The 15824-nt window shown below is 41.2% G+C and overlaps 1 long non-coding RNA gene across 1 annotated transcript; it reads left to right on the top strand.

The window, feature by feature from the left end:
• Positions 1-12732: 12732 nt before the first annotated feature.
• Positions 12733-15537, top strand: LOC308309982. The gene is made up of 3 exons (XR_013963445.1): positions 12733-12864; positions 14124-14193; positions 15448-15537. It is a non-coding gene; the product is annotated as an uncharacterized lncRNA (long non-coding RNA).
• The last annotated feature ends 287 nt before the right edge of the window (positions 15538-15824 follow it).

Genomic DNA, 15824 nt, shown 5'->3' with positions numbered 1-15824 from the left:
TTATGCCAGTACAGGGTTTCAGCCTCCTGAAGGCCTTAGGACCCAGGATGCTGCCATACCCTGCATAGAGCAGGGTATGCTCTGCTGTGGGCCTCTGCTGGTAGAATCTAAAGCAGCAGCATCAAATATTTGCGGGAAAAACAAAATAGGTCAAAATGGGCATATTGTTTTACAGCCCAATAAATCGTCTTCCATTGGCCTTCATTGAGTTGATTGATTGACAGCTGACATGACAAGCCTCTGTTACGGGTCTCAGGGCTGCTGAGTACCTCATTAATAAAACTGAACCTGAATAAACAGGGATAAAGACGGAGCAATGAAATTGCTTTTCTTTCCAGAATGTAACTGAGGGGAACCGGAAGCTGTGCTCCTTATATTGGGACCCCAGAGAACCTGGGCTAGAACAAACGTTCCGTCCTCACTGCATGTTACACTTTGCTAGTGCAATTAATTCACAGTATTAATTGTAAACCTTCATAAAACGAAATTATTAAATAATTAAACACTCTTAAAACACATTAAGTTGGGTCACACTCTCCTGGTGCTGCCACACCTTTGTTGATTTACTCAACATTGGGGCTAATATTTGTCAGCCCCAGAGCCTATAGTTCAATCACATTGGAAGTGGCTCTGGAGGCATCCTTTGGTTAGACATAAGGTTGGTGAGGGGTGCGTTAAGACGACCGGATTAAGGTTGGTGAGGGGTGCGTTAAGGGTTAGGTTAGGTTTAGGTGTGCTGTCCCGTGGGAGGTTAGGTTAGGGTGAGGGTTTGAGATGGTTAACATCGGTAGACAACTTGACTGCGTGTGCGTGCGTTTATCTTGATTTGTGAGTTCTCTTGGCACAGTGCCATGGGTGTGTACGCATAACAAAACCATGCTGTCCTTAAAGGAACTTTATTGTTTCGATTTCCCAGAGTATAATTTTTCAGTTCCTTGTTCCTTGTATATATATATTTTTTACCTTCCTTGTCTGGTTAAATGTGGTAATGTGGAAAAAGGCTGAGTCACACTTGTTGTTCACAGCGCACACCTGACAAAAGATATGAAATATTCAGACTGTACATGACCAAGACATCTCCCTTCAGGAAGGGTATGGGTATTTGTAACATGGGGTACCAGAGCTAAAGAAAACCCATATTACTAAAGTATGGCTTTCCCGGTGTATTGTGCAGGAGGCCATCCAACTGGCTTATGCCAGTACAGGGTTTCAGCCTCCTGAAGGCCTTAGGACCCAGGATGCTGCCATACCCTGCATAGAGCAGGGTATGCTCTGCTGTGGGCCTCTGCTGGTAGAATCTAAAGCAGCAGCATCAAATATTTGCGGGAAAAACAAAATAGGTCAAAATGGGCATATTGTTTTACAGCCCAATAAATCGTCTTCCATTGGCCTTCATTGAGTTGATTGATTGACAGCTGACATGACAAGCCTCTGTTACGGGTCTCAGGGCTGCTGAGTACCTCATTAATAAAACTGAACCTGAATAAACAGGGATAAAGACGGAGCAATGAAATTGCTTTTCTTTCCAGAATGTAACTGAGGGGAACCGGAAGCTGTGCTCCTTATATTGGGACCCCAGAGAACCTGGGCTAGAACAAACGTTCCGTCCTCACTGCATGTTACACTTTGCTAGTGCAATTAATTCACAGTATTAATTGTAAACCTTCATAAAACGAAATTATTAAATAATTAAACAGACTCTTAAAACACATTAAGTTGGGTCACACTCTCCTGGTGCTGCCACACCTTTGTTGATTTACTCAACATTGGGGCTAATATTTGTCAGCCCCAGAGCCTATAGTTCAATCACATTGGAAGTGGCTCTGGAGGCATCCTTTGGTTAGACATAAGGTTGGTGAGGGGTGCGTTAAGACGACCGGATTAAGGTTGGTGAGGGGTGCGTTAAGGGTTAGGTTAGGTTTAGGTGTGCTGTCCCGTGGGAGGTTAGGTTAGGGTGAGGGTTTGAGATGGTTAACATCGGTAGACAACTTGACTGCGTGTGCGTGCGTTTATCTTGATTTGTGAGTTCTCTTGGCACAGTGCCATGGGTGTGTACGCATAACAAAACCATGCTGTCCTTAAAGGAACTTTATTGTTTCGATTTCCCAGAGTATAATTTTTCAGTTCCTTGTTCCTTGTATATATATATTTTTTACCTTCCTTGTCTGGTTAAATGTGGTAATGTGGAAAAAGGCTGAGTCACACTTGTTGTTCACAGCGCACACCTGACAAAAGATATGAAATATTCAGACTGTACATGACCAAGACATCTCCCTTCAGGAAGGGTATGGGTATTTGTAACATGGGGTACCAGAGCTAAAGAAAACCCATATTACTAAAGTATGGCTTTCCCGGTGTATTGTGCAGGAGGCCATCCAACTGGCTTATGCCAGTACAGGGTTTCAGCCTCCTGAAGGCCTTAGGACCCAGGATGCTGCCATACCCTGCATAGAGCAGGGTATGCTCTGCTGTGGGCCTCTGCTGGTAGAATCTAAAGCAGCAGCATCAAATATTTGCGGGAAAAACAAAATAGGTCAAAATGGGCATATTGTTTTACAGCCCAATAAATCGTCTTCCATTGGCCTTCATTGAGTTGATTGATTGACAGCTGACATGACAAGCCTCTGTTACGGGTCTCAGGGCTGCTGAGTACCTCATTAATAAAACTGAACCTGAATAAACAGGGATAAAGACGGAGCAATGAAATTGCTTTTCTTTCCAGAATGTAACTGAGGGGAACCGGAAGCTGTGCTCCTTATATTGGGACCCCAGAGAACCTGGGCTAGAACAAACGTTCCGTCCTCACTGCATGTTACACTTTGCTAGTGCAATTAATTCACAGTATTAATTGTAAACCTTCATAAAACGAAATTATTAAATAATTAAACACTCTTAAAACACATTAAGTTGGGTCACACTCTCCTGGTGCTGCCACACCTTTGTTGATTTACTCAACATTGGGGCTAATATTTGTCAGCCCCAGAGCCTATAGTTCAATCACATTGGAAGTGGCTCTGGAGGCATCCTTTGGTTAGACATAAGGTTGGTGAGGGGTGCGTTAAGACGACCGGATTAAGGTTGGTGAGGGGTGCGTTAAGGGTTAGGTTAGGTTTAGGTGTGCTGTCCCGTGGGAGGTTAGGTTAGGGTGAGGGTTTGAGATGGTTAACATCGGTAGACAACTTGACTGCGTGTGCGTGCGTTTATCTTGATTTGTGAGTTCTCTTGGCACAGTGCCATGGGTGTGTACGCATAACAAAACCATGCTGTCCTTAAAGGAACTTTATTGTTTCGATTTCCCAGAGTATAATTTTTCAGTTCCTTGTTCCTTGTATATATATATTTTTTACCTTCCTTGTCTGGTTAAATGTGGTAATGTGGAAAAAGGCTGAGTCACACTTGTTGTTCACAGCGCACACCTGACAAAAGATATGAAATATTCAGACTGTACATGACCAAGACATCTCCCTTCAGGAAGGGTATGGGTATTTGTAACATGGGGTACCAGAGCTAAAGAAAACCCATATTACTAAAGTATGGCTTTCCCGGTGTATTGTGCAGGAGGCCATCCAACTGGCTTATGCCAGTACAGGGTTTCAGCCTCCTGAAGGCCTTAGGACCCAGGATGCTGCCATACCCTGCATAGAGCAGGGTATGCTCTGCTGTGGGCCTCTGCTGGTAGAATCTAAAGCAGCAGCATCAAATATTTGCGGGAAAAACAAAATAGGTCAAAATGGGCATATTGTTTTACAGCCCAATAAATCGTCTTCCATTGGCCTTCATTGAGTTGATTGATTGACAGCTGACATGACAAGCCTCTGTTACGGGTCTCAGGGCTGCTGAGTACCTCATTAATAAAACTGAACCTGAATAAACAGGGATAAAGACGGAGCAATGAAATTGCTTTTCTTTCCAGAATGTAACTGAGGGGAACCGGAAGCTGTGCTCCTTATATTGGGACCCCAGAGAACCTGGGCTAGAACAAACGTTCCGTCCTCACTGCATGTTACACTTTGCTAGTGCAATTAATTCACAGTATTAATTGTAAACCTTCATAAAACGAAATTATTAAATAATTAAACAGACTCTTAAAACACATTAAGTTGGGTCACACTCTCCTGGTGCTGCCACACCTTTGTTGATTTACTCAACATTGGGGCTAATATTTGTCAGCCCCAGAGCCTATAGTTCAATCACATTGGAAGTGGCTCTGGAGGCATCCTTTGGTTAGACATAAGGTTGGTGAGGGGTGCGTTAAGACGACCGGATTAAGGTTGGTGAGGGGTGCGTTAAGGGTTAGGTTAGGTTTAGGTGTGCTGTCCCGTGGGAGGTTAGGTTAGGGTGAGGGTTTGAGATGGTTAACATCGGTAGACAACTTGACTGCGTGTGCGTGCGTTTATCTTGATTTGTGAGTTCTCTTGGCACAGTGCCATGGGTGTGTACGCATAACAAAACCATGCTGTCCTTAAAGGAACTTTATTGTTTCGATTTCCCAGAGTATAATTTTTCAGTTCCTTGTTCCTTGTATATATATATTTTTTACCTTCCTTGTCTGGTTAAATGTGGTAATGTGGAAAAAGGCTGAGTCACACTTGTTGTTCACAGCGCACACCTGACAAAAGATATGAAATATTCAGACTGTACATGACCAAGACATCTCCCTTCAGGAAGGGTATGGGTATTTGTAACATGGGGTACCAGAGCTAAAGAAAACCCATATTACTAAAGTATGGCTTTCCCGGTGTATTGTGCAGGAGGCCATCCAACTGGCTTATGCCAGTACAGGGTTTCAGCCTCCTGAAGGCCTTAGGACCCAGGATGCTGCCATACCCTGCATAGAGCAGGGTATGCTCTGCTGTGGGCCTCTGCTGGTAGAATCTAAAGCAGCAGCATCAAATATTTGCGGGAAAAACAAAATAGGTCAAAATGGGCATATTGTTTTACAGCCCAATAAATCGTCTTCCATTGGCCTTCATTGAGTTGATTGATTGACAGCTGACATGACAAGCCTCTGTTACGGGTCTCAGGGCTGCTGAGTACCTCATTAATAAAACTGAACCTGAATAAACAGGGATAAAGACGGAGCAATGAAATTGCTTTTCTTTCCAGAATGTAACTGAGGGGAACCGGAAGCTGTGCTCCTTATATTGGGACCCCAGAGAACCTGGGCTAGAACAAACGTTCCGTCCTCACTGCATGTTACACTTTGCTAGTGCAATTAATTCACAGTATTAATTGTAAACCTTCATAAAACGAAATTATTAAATAATTAAACACTCTTAAAACACATTAAGTTGGGTCACACTCTCCTGGTGCTGCCACACCTTTGTTGATTTACTCAACATTGGGGCTAATATTTGTCAGCCCCAGAGCCTATAGTTCAATCACATTGGAAGTGGCTCTGGAGGCATCCTTTGGTTAGACATAAGGTTGGTGAGGGGTGCGTTAAGACGACCGGATTAAGGTTGGTGAGGGGTGCGTTAAGGGTTAGGTTAGGTTTAGGTGTGCTGTCCCGTGGGAGGTTAGGTTAGGGTGAGGGTTTGAGATGGTTAACATCGGTAGACAACTTGACTGCGTGTGCGTGCGTTTATCTTGTTTTGTGAGTTCTCTTGGCACAGTGCCATGGGTGTGTACGCATAACAAAACCATGCTGTCCTTAAAGGAACTTTATTGTTTCGATTTCCCAGAGTATAATTTTTCAGTTCCTTGTTCCTTGTATATATATATTTTTTACCTTCCTTGTCTGGTTAAATGTGGTAATGTGGAAAAAGGCTGAGTCACACTTGTTGTTCACAGCGCACACCTGACAAAAGATATGAAATATTCAGACTGTACATGACCAAGACATCTCCCTTCAGGAAGGGTATGGGTATTTGTAACATGGGGTACCAGAGCTAAAGAAAACCCATATTACTAAAGTATGGCTTTCCCGGTGTATTGTGCAGGAGGCCATCCAACTGGCTTATGCCAGTACAGGGTTTCAGCCTCCTGAAGGCCTTAGGACCCAGGATGCTGCCATACCCTGCATAGAGCAGGGTATGCTCTGCTGTGGGCCTCTGCTGGTAGAATCTAAAGCAGCAGCATCAAATATTTGCGGGAAAAACAAAATAGGTCAAAATGGGCATATTGTTTTACAGCCCAATAAATCGTCTTCCATTGGCCTTCATTGAGTTGATTGATTGACAGCTGACATGACAAGCCTCTGTTACGGGTCTCAGGGCTGCTGAGTACCTCATTAATAAAACTGAATACACTTCAACGGTCCAGAGACCCGCCCCCCATGCGGTCCCGGGTACGGTTGGGGCGATCCGCTCCCGGGAACGGTATACGCATCATTCACACTACCACAACATCTTCGAAGTGGTCCCGAGTGCACACCCGGGACCATAGTGTGAATTGCCCCTAAATTGATACATCATTCAACTGCAGAGTGACTGTTCTTTTTTTTTTTTTTTTTTAACAATATATTTATTGCATTTTTTTTTTGTACAAACAGACAATACAACAAACAAAACAATACACAATACAGACAATACAATTACCCAAAATGAAAAACAAACAAAACAAAACAACAACATACAGTACGTACATAATAATAATAATGGCACTCGAATGGCAACAATAACAGAGTCAAACAACAAACAAGACCAAAAACAAACAGCTGCAGAGAACAAGATCAAACAATTTCCCCCATTAAATAAGACAAGTCATTAACCGTAATATACTAAATAAACTTTCCCCATATCCTATCAAATATCTTCTGTTTATTCTTTAAAGCATACGTGATTCTTTCCAGAGGTAGACACAATGACAACTCCCTAAACCACTGAGCAATACTAGGTTTGCCTATCTTTTTCCACGATAAGGCTATAGCCCTTTTGGCTTGTAGTAAACATAAATCCATAAATCTTTGTTCGCTACTCTGAATCTTATGGCCAGGTGGGCAGAGACCCAATAAAACTGCTGGGATTACAAATTGACAATATATTGTATATGTTAATAGCTCTGACACTGTTAAAGGGACACTTCACCCTTTTTGCAAAAACATTTATGTTAATGACATTTAGAAGATTTAGAACACTTTCCCGGGGGTCTTTGTGGTTTTAGATATTTTAGATTTTAGCAGTGAGCCCAGTGTCTCTGATGTCATGGACACTGGGCTCACTTCCTTCCTGGACTACAATTCCCATAATGCTTTGGTGCACTGCTCCTCCTTGTGGCTAGGGGGAGGGCTGTCTTACTGAGACAACATGTACACCAAGGACTATCTAAAGAGGACGAGACGCGAAGACCGTACGGGCGACGCCATGTTGCTCCATGGCAGTGTTGCCAACTCGTGACAGAAATAAGCCAACCCAACTCCAAAAACAAGCCAAAACTAACCCAATAATATGACCATATAATCCTAATAATAAAGATTTGATGCATTTATCATCATAAATACTATGTATGTCTATGATAATTAATGTTTTAGCAACTTATTATACTAATAATTAGCCTATAAAGAAAAGAAAAGGATCTCTGAAAAAAAAAAAACAGACTTGACTGGGCTCACTGCTAAAATCTAAAATATCTAAAACCACATATTATTACACACATAAAGACCCCCAGGAAAGTGTTCAAAATCTTCTAAACGTCATTAACATATATTTATTTTGCAAAAATGGTGAAGTTTCCCTTTAATAATTATACTGTTTGAAAGTGTGCAGAACTGAAGATACCCAATCTAAAGTTGTGGCACTGTCATACACACGTTAATATACCCCAATTCTTCTTAAGTGGCATCTCTAAACTGAGCTGCTCTATTTTCTGTGGAGTGTCTTTCATCTGAGCTTTGCTTGCAGGACAGCACAGCAATCTCCCAGTCACTGGAGAAGGATGTGACAGTCATGACAGCTGATGGTGCCATACTGTAATGACTCTGTTATGAGAGCTGTGGTGAAGCCCAATATAAGCAGTCACACCTGGTCTCAGTCTAAACTAATTGGACTGTGATCAGGTGCGACTGCTTAAATCAGCCATCACCCACACCAGTGAGTCTGGGGCAATTGCTATTTTCCTTGCTTCACAGAGCTCCGTTTTCAACTTTTCTACTTTCTCGTATTGTAACGCTTCTTGCAGTAATCGTCTTCCGTTTGGGAATCTTTCACTTTGGTTCTAAAAGGCAATTAGCGCTCAAGTCTGAAAGCCTGTCCATCCACGGTGCTGTGGGGCATTTCTTTTGTCGTCTTGGCAGAGACAATTTGGGGAATGTGCTCACTTCACAGGCGGAACTTTGATGTGGCACTTTGATGTGGCCCGGCGATAGTGGGCGGAAGCCAATGAAATTCAAGCGATGCTCGCCATTGGTCTCTCAGGTCTCCCGCTGTTAAAACGTACTGTAACAATAGCCATAGCGCAGCATCATGTCTCACACATACCGTTCGTAAGTCATGAAGTTTCAAGATATTCCTCATACGTGAATAAATAAATAAATGTAAATGTGTGAACGTGTGTGAACATTGGGAATGTTTGATGCAAGTATTATAACATAAATGATATATACACAGTATTACACACACAGTTGTGGGGAAATGGCCACAAAAGTGGAGGCACCTGCACTGAAAAGGTCAGACCCAGCAAGAGACAACTGACACATTTCTCCAACACTCTCTGCAGAGAATTTCAAGCAGAATATTCCCCAAGACCCTGATCCTCCCCTCTGGAAAACAAGCTAAACCGGTCTTATTGCCACATTGAACATCGGCAGACTTCCTGTCCCTGATGTCATAGCTGTGTCACATGAATCATTCAAGATTCAAGTGTGGAATTCCCTGAAAAATGTGGATGCACTGCATGGCTTCTTTCAAAACAGGCCTCAAAAGCCATCTGTCAGGAGACGTACAAGGGGAGGTGAACACAATTTCACCGTAGACAGGAGGTGACATTCACTGCTGACATGCGTCTCCTTTGTGCATATCATAAATATCTATATACAATAATGTATACAAATTCATATATTATACTGGAGAGACAGGAAGCCAGAGGGGTCTTACTGATGGTGGAGTCATGATCATGTAATGGATTGCGGGCATAAGGTCACAAATTACAAGAAGCTATTGTGTGTGTGTGCCACTTATTCAGCTTGATCCACCTAATCTCCCTTATTAACAACCCCTGCAGTAACTCCTGGTGGCATTCTAATCACAGCGGGGGGGGGGGGGGGGGGGTGCACAGACAAATCCTGAGTGTCAATTTAAGTCTGAGAACGTGCACATGTAACTAAATGGATCCGCGAGGGTCCATGTGGTTACATTTCCATCCTCAGTGTTACACGAGGATAAATTAACACTATTGATTTTATTGAGTGGTGAGGCCCGCTAAAACATACAGCCGCACTCCGTCACCATCCGTCATTTTGAGTAACGCAGCATATTCTGTGTTCTTAATGAATAAGGAAAACAGCTCCGATATATCAAATTCAAAAGAAAAAAAGTTAATTATAATGTGGAAGTTAAGGGGGAAAGAAATCTGTTTGAGTTCTGCAAGCTCATTAGTGGAGTGTTGTCTTCAAAGTTCATTTAGTATTGTGGAGGATTGTATTTCTCAGGTTCAGAATGAACAGAGTGCATTCTGAACGGTTGCTTTAAGCAATATCTCAGGCAGAAACCTTGTATCTACATATTAAAAAGAAAATCCCAAATGAATGTCCTAGTTCCATCATACAAGTGTTGCACAAACGTAGTGGAATTGTAGATGGGTTATACATTTTCACAATTTTAAAATGTTTTTTTTTTAAATAATAATCAGAAACATTGGGAATACAAGTTTTCTTTTCCACCTGGCAGCAAACGATTTACATGAGCCAATGGTGTTACAGATATGACAATAAAAAATATGCAATGCACACGTGCATGCAATGCAGTGCTGGAATATGCTGTGGTTTGTGGTACTGTGTCCTGGTGGGTCTGCATGTTCATTTCCAGTACGACGCCGCGGTACGAGGCACACAATTAAAAATGGATGACGATGGCATGTTTTTCAGTAATTACTTTCCGTCTACTTCATGGGTTCCCAAACCTTTTCAGCATAACATACAAAAATGTACATGATGTATTTTTCTTTTCCTAATTCATGGAATTACTTTTTGAAATTTTTACCAGTTAAACGGCATATGTTGTTGAGTCCTTCAGGGCTCTATACTAGTGTATTTTCAGTTTTTGGGTGGGAACCCCTTTCGGTGTTTTAATCATTATGTCATACTTTAGCTATAGAGGGTATGCGCATGCATAAAGTGAATGGCAAATCGAGTGGCAAAGTGAGTTTAATGTTGTCTAACGTCGTTTAATGCAATCATATTGGACTTTTCTGTTTGGATGTACGTATGAGCTGTCAATGCTAGAAAGTATTTTTTTGGCACTCATAGGCGTTCCCGCATAACTTCCTGGTTTGAACTGCATGGCCAAATTGTGTCTCTTTATAGACGGAGCTTTAAACAGAACCTGTATTCTCAGTTGAGATTCTGGTTGGTTTACATTACTGGTAGCCTACGAGAAAAGAGAACAATATAGTCATGAACTCATGATTTGGGTCACACACACACACACACACACACACACACACACACACACACACACACACACACACACACACACACACACACACACACACACACACACACACACACACACACACACACACACACACACACAGCCCTGATGAGTCATGGCATTACCAATAAGTAACACAGTCAAGTAATGAGAAAATACCATGAATGTTCTTGTTTGGTATGCAGAACAGCACAATAAGAGGACACGGTGACATGCGACTCCTTCAGTGTTGTCAGTTAGTTAATCTTTTCTCACTGTATGAACCTGGACGGACCTGTTCAAGGCATGCCATCATATGGGTGAAAGTATTATTTTCTATTTGTGGACAAATATGCATTTATGTTATTTTTGTAATGACTATTCTGTTTTCACTCTACACCAGTGGTTCCCAAAGTGGGGTCCGGCGGGGACCCCCAGGGGTCTTTGAGAAAGTTCCAGGGGGTCCCCAGCTAAATGATAGTTTTGGAACCAAACAGGTCCATTTTGGTTCCATTTGTACACTCTCAGAGTTAAATTTACATTGATTTTACAATATAAATTGGGGGTCCCAGAGATACAAATGCCATTAAACTGTAGTAGACTAATATGCACCTCAAACTGGGGGTCCAAGTTGAGAATCACTGCTAGAGCCGTAAAACAACCATCTCTTATTTGGGGGGGGGGTCCCTGGCATATCTCTTCAAATGGAGGGTCCACGGGCCAATTAGTGTCAATTTGGGGGTCCTTGAGATGAAAAGGTTTGGGAACCATGCACTGCTCTACACTACATATCTTCGTTGAAAATAGCTATAGAAAATAGATCTACAATCTCATGACAGACATGCCGCATTTGTGAGCTAGACCTCCAAATGTGGGCTATGATTACCTAATCTGGGTTCCCAGGAGTTTTTGAGACGAGATTACCAAATGAGTAGGCAAAGCCATAGAAGACATTTTTTAAATTTCGACGTCAGGCCTAAATGGGTTAATATAGTTTAAACTGTTTCAAGTAAAGTAGGAGGAGTTTTTTATATATTTACATGTTAGTTTCACCTAGGTGAATTGGATGACACATTTTAAGAAATCATCACCATGAAACTTCCAGAATCAAAATCGGAAAAATGTGATATAGCCAGAGGCAACCTTCTCATTTAATGTTGTCTAACCCTACACAAAGGTTTTAAGTAATAAGTCGCTAACCCCGTCCCGTCCCCCCTGTCCCACACAAGTGATATTTCTGCCCCTCAAATGAACACTTTGGATCTAGTCACCCTAGGCATCAGTAATTGTATTTATATAATAAGACTGGATATTGTGATTTTTTTTGTGGCATAAGTTTGATATTAGCATAAGTGTTCTTTTCCTGTTTTTTGAGTGGTGCAACCACTATAGACGAATTCAGGTCTCATGCAGGTCGCAGCTTACGTATTTCCTGTAGGCGGACTCGACATATCTGCGGGGTTTAAACCCTCACCAGGCGCACCTCTTCTACTGCAGTGAACGGTAGAGTGACTGAAGTTAGTAGCTGCCTCAAACTCACTCTTTTACCTGCATTTTACTAACACTAACAAATTACAAAGATGCCCAGAACATCGAGATGAACCTGTTTAGTTTATAGCTGATCCAGCAGTAGTGGCAACGTTCCAAAAAAACTAAAACGGAATGTCAAAATATCCACCGCAGGGTCTGAGACCAGAGCCATTGAGTAATGGTTGAGACGAAGCAGTGAAAGGTCCTGAAAGATACATAACGTCAGTCTTACCCAATAGGCCTACCCAATCTTTCTGTTTTATGAACACAAGGCTGCCGTACTGTATACCTTATACTTTAAATGCTTAGTATAAGGTATAAAGTACAGCAGCCATGTGATCATAAAACTGAAAGATTGGGTATTGGGTAAGACTGACGTTATGTATCTTTCAGGACCTTTCACTGCTTCGTCTCAACCATTACTAAATGTTCTGGTCTCAGACCCTGCGGTGGATATTTTGACATTCCGTTTTGTTTTTGTTTTTTTTAATGATGCCACTACTGTTGGAGCAGCCATAAACTAAACAGGTTCATCATGTTCTGGGCATCTTTGGAATGTTAGTGTTAGTATAAAATGCAGGTAAAAGAGTAACGTTTGTGGCAGACTAACATCAGTCACTCTACCGTTCACTGCAGTAGAAGAGGCCTGATGAAGTAGCCTACTCTATACTCTGTACGCCAATATTCTGTGATCAGCAGTGAGGTGTTGGATGCAATGCTGACAAGGAACAAGCATCTTTCTACACACGGACAAGAGAGAGTGAATTAAGTATGCATTTTTAATGTTGTTTTTAGTTCTGCAAAGCTAACTAATCTATGTTTTAATGTTGTCATTTCAGAGTCAGACAGGTCAGAAGGTCAGTCCTTGCAACCACAATGTTTCCAGTCAGACAGGTCTAGTCCAGAATGCCACTTGAGCACTATATACTTTGTTGTACAACAAATAGCGAAAATAGTTGACCTACAAACTTGTAAATATTTGGAAAATGTGAAAGATTTAGAAAGCTTTTGCCTATAATGCCATGTACTTAACATACCTACATCCGCACAGTATAATTGGTATGAAGTGTAACTGAATATCGCTGTTTTAGTATCCCCACTTAACCCATTAAGACCTGAGTTTGATTCTACAAATGTTATGTTATGGTTATGGCAAAACTTAACTTAAATAATAATCACTGTTATGGATCCATAAAACATTTATTCTGCTCTTTTGAATGCATTAATTGCATACACTATTCATTTTCTGCCGATTTCTTTCTGCGGCCGAATATTCGGTGCATCACTAATTATTACTATTTTCTAGAGCCTTGGTGGAACTGTGGGTTTGAGTGTTTATTTATAATGTGTACACTATACAGTACACCTTTTAGAGGTAAATAAACACTGCAGAATAGGGGAGGGGGGACTGCTAATGTTGAAAATGCAAAGTAAGACTTTTGGGGACAAAATATGCAATTACTTATTCGATAGTGTCAGTTACAGATCCCCACGTACGGTAGCCTATGGTGTAGTACAGTTGAGTTTGGGTTTTGCACCCCAACCTACTGACATTAAATTTGCTGAGCTGTGTATCGGACGTTATTCCCTTGAAACCACATGGTTTCATGGAAATCATAAAACTACATTTCTTTATAGAACTACACTAATACAATAGGGGAGTAAAAGTAAATATGTCACTCACACATCATGATATCAGATTTAATTCTTAAAGTACAGAGGTTAATGTCTTATGAAGATATTGCCTGTCTGAGTCAGCTGTACGTGGTCCCTACACAGCATATATATATATATATATATATATATATACTGTGGTGATCAGCAGTGAGATGTTAGATGCACCACTGACATCCTTAAGCATCTTTCTACACACGGACAAGAGAGAGGGAATTAAGTATGCATTTTGAATGTTTTGTATTTGTTAGCCACTATAATCTATGTTTTAATGTTGTCATATCAGACTACAGAATGTATGGATAGGAAGCATTATAGTAATATTAACCCTTTGAACTGTGTTTATCTGTGCAGAGCCTCTGGCGTGACTGGTTTATCCTCAGGATCGTCAGGAACGTCAGAATTCCTTGCAGCCACCAGCCAGGTACCGTACCGTCAGGATCATTATGTGCAATTATTTGACCATGAACATTGGAGCACGCACGCACGCACTCTCTCTCTCTCTCCCTCTCTCCCTCCCTTTCTCTCACTCACACACACACACACACACACACACACACACACACACACACACACACACACACACACACACACACACACACACACACACACACACACACACACACACACACACACACACACACACACACACACACACACACACACATACACACACACACACACACACACACACACTCCATCTCCATCTCAATGAATTAGAATATTGTGTAAAAGTTCATTTTCTTCCGTAATATAATTCAAAAAGTGAAACTTTCATATATTCTCAATTCATTGTCCATAAAGTGAAGTATTTAAAACCTTTTTTTGTTTTAGTATGGCATACAGCTCATGAAAATCAAAAAAATCCTATACCTCTATCTCTGTTCAAATTAGAATATTTTACGAGACTACTAAGAAAGATATTTTTTTAAACGAGAAATATCGACCATCAAAAATGTATATGCAGTTAATACTTTGTCTGGGCTACTTTTGAACAAATTATTTCATTAATGGGGCGTGGCATGGAGGTGATCAGCCTGTGGCACTGTTGAGGTCTTATGGAAGCCCAGGTTTACTTTGATAACCACCGTAAATTAATTTGTATTGTTCATTCTTATGTCTCACACCTTCCTCTTGACAATACAACCTAGATTCTCTGTGAGTTTCAGGTCAGGCCAGTTGTCTGGTCAGTTAAGCACAGTAATACCATGGTCAGTACACCAGTTACTAGTAGTTTTAACACAGTAATAATAATTACTGTAAGTAATAATTGTTGCCAAATTTGACATATTGGTTGTTCAGTTTGACCCACCTGTTTTGGAGATATGGCTTGTAGAGTAATGTCTTGCAGAGAAACAGCGAGTTGAAAACAGGCTTGAAACTAGTAGTAGTTTTGGCTCTGTGGGCAGGTGCCAAGTGCTGCCTGAAAAGGAAGATATGATATGTATTATGTATCATATCATAATAGATGGTTTTGTTGAGACTCTTGACTTGGGAAAAAAGTGATGATTTAGGCCATATTATCTGCTTCAGTATGCTAACAAGCTTCATGGAGATGCTAATTTTCCAAAAATATTTTGATGGCAGCTAAAATCAATATCAAATACTAAATCAAGCAACTTAAAAACTGTCTGAATACCAGAACAAACCAGTTAATGTCCTGTTTTCCTTCTCAAAGCTGTCGATGCTGAAGCTGAGAGATGACAACTAGTTGGAGAAGATAACGACACAACTGAGAAGAGCTTCAGACGCAATGGAGACAGCAGGTAAGAAGCATTTATTCACCAGGTCAATACTTCGATTTTAAGAAAAACTCATTCTCAGAACTGAACATAATGAATGCCTATGTAGGCGAGACATGGCAGGTGGAAATAGTTTTGAGAATGTTTGCTATTTTGCTTCCTACACATCTTCTTTCAAACAAATGCAAAATAAACCTTCAAAATACACATTTAGATGTTTATTTTAGCCAATGACGGCTCGTTTTGCTGGGTGAAAATTAAATTATGAATTGGATTAAACCACAGTCAGCTCGAGGTCCAGACCTTTCCAACG

This window comes from Protomyctophum bolini, assembly GCF_963924005.1.
Source record: "Protomyctophum bolini genome assembly, chromosome: 22".
NCBI lineage: Eukaryota > Metazoa > Chordata > Actinopteri > Myctophiformes > Myctophidae > Protomyctophum > Protomyctophum bolini.
The sequence above is the reverse complement of the archived record's forward strand: the minus strand, read 5'-3'. Positions and strand labels throughout refer to the sequence as shown.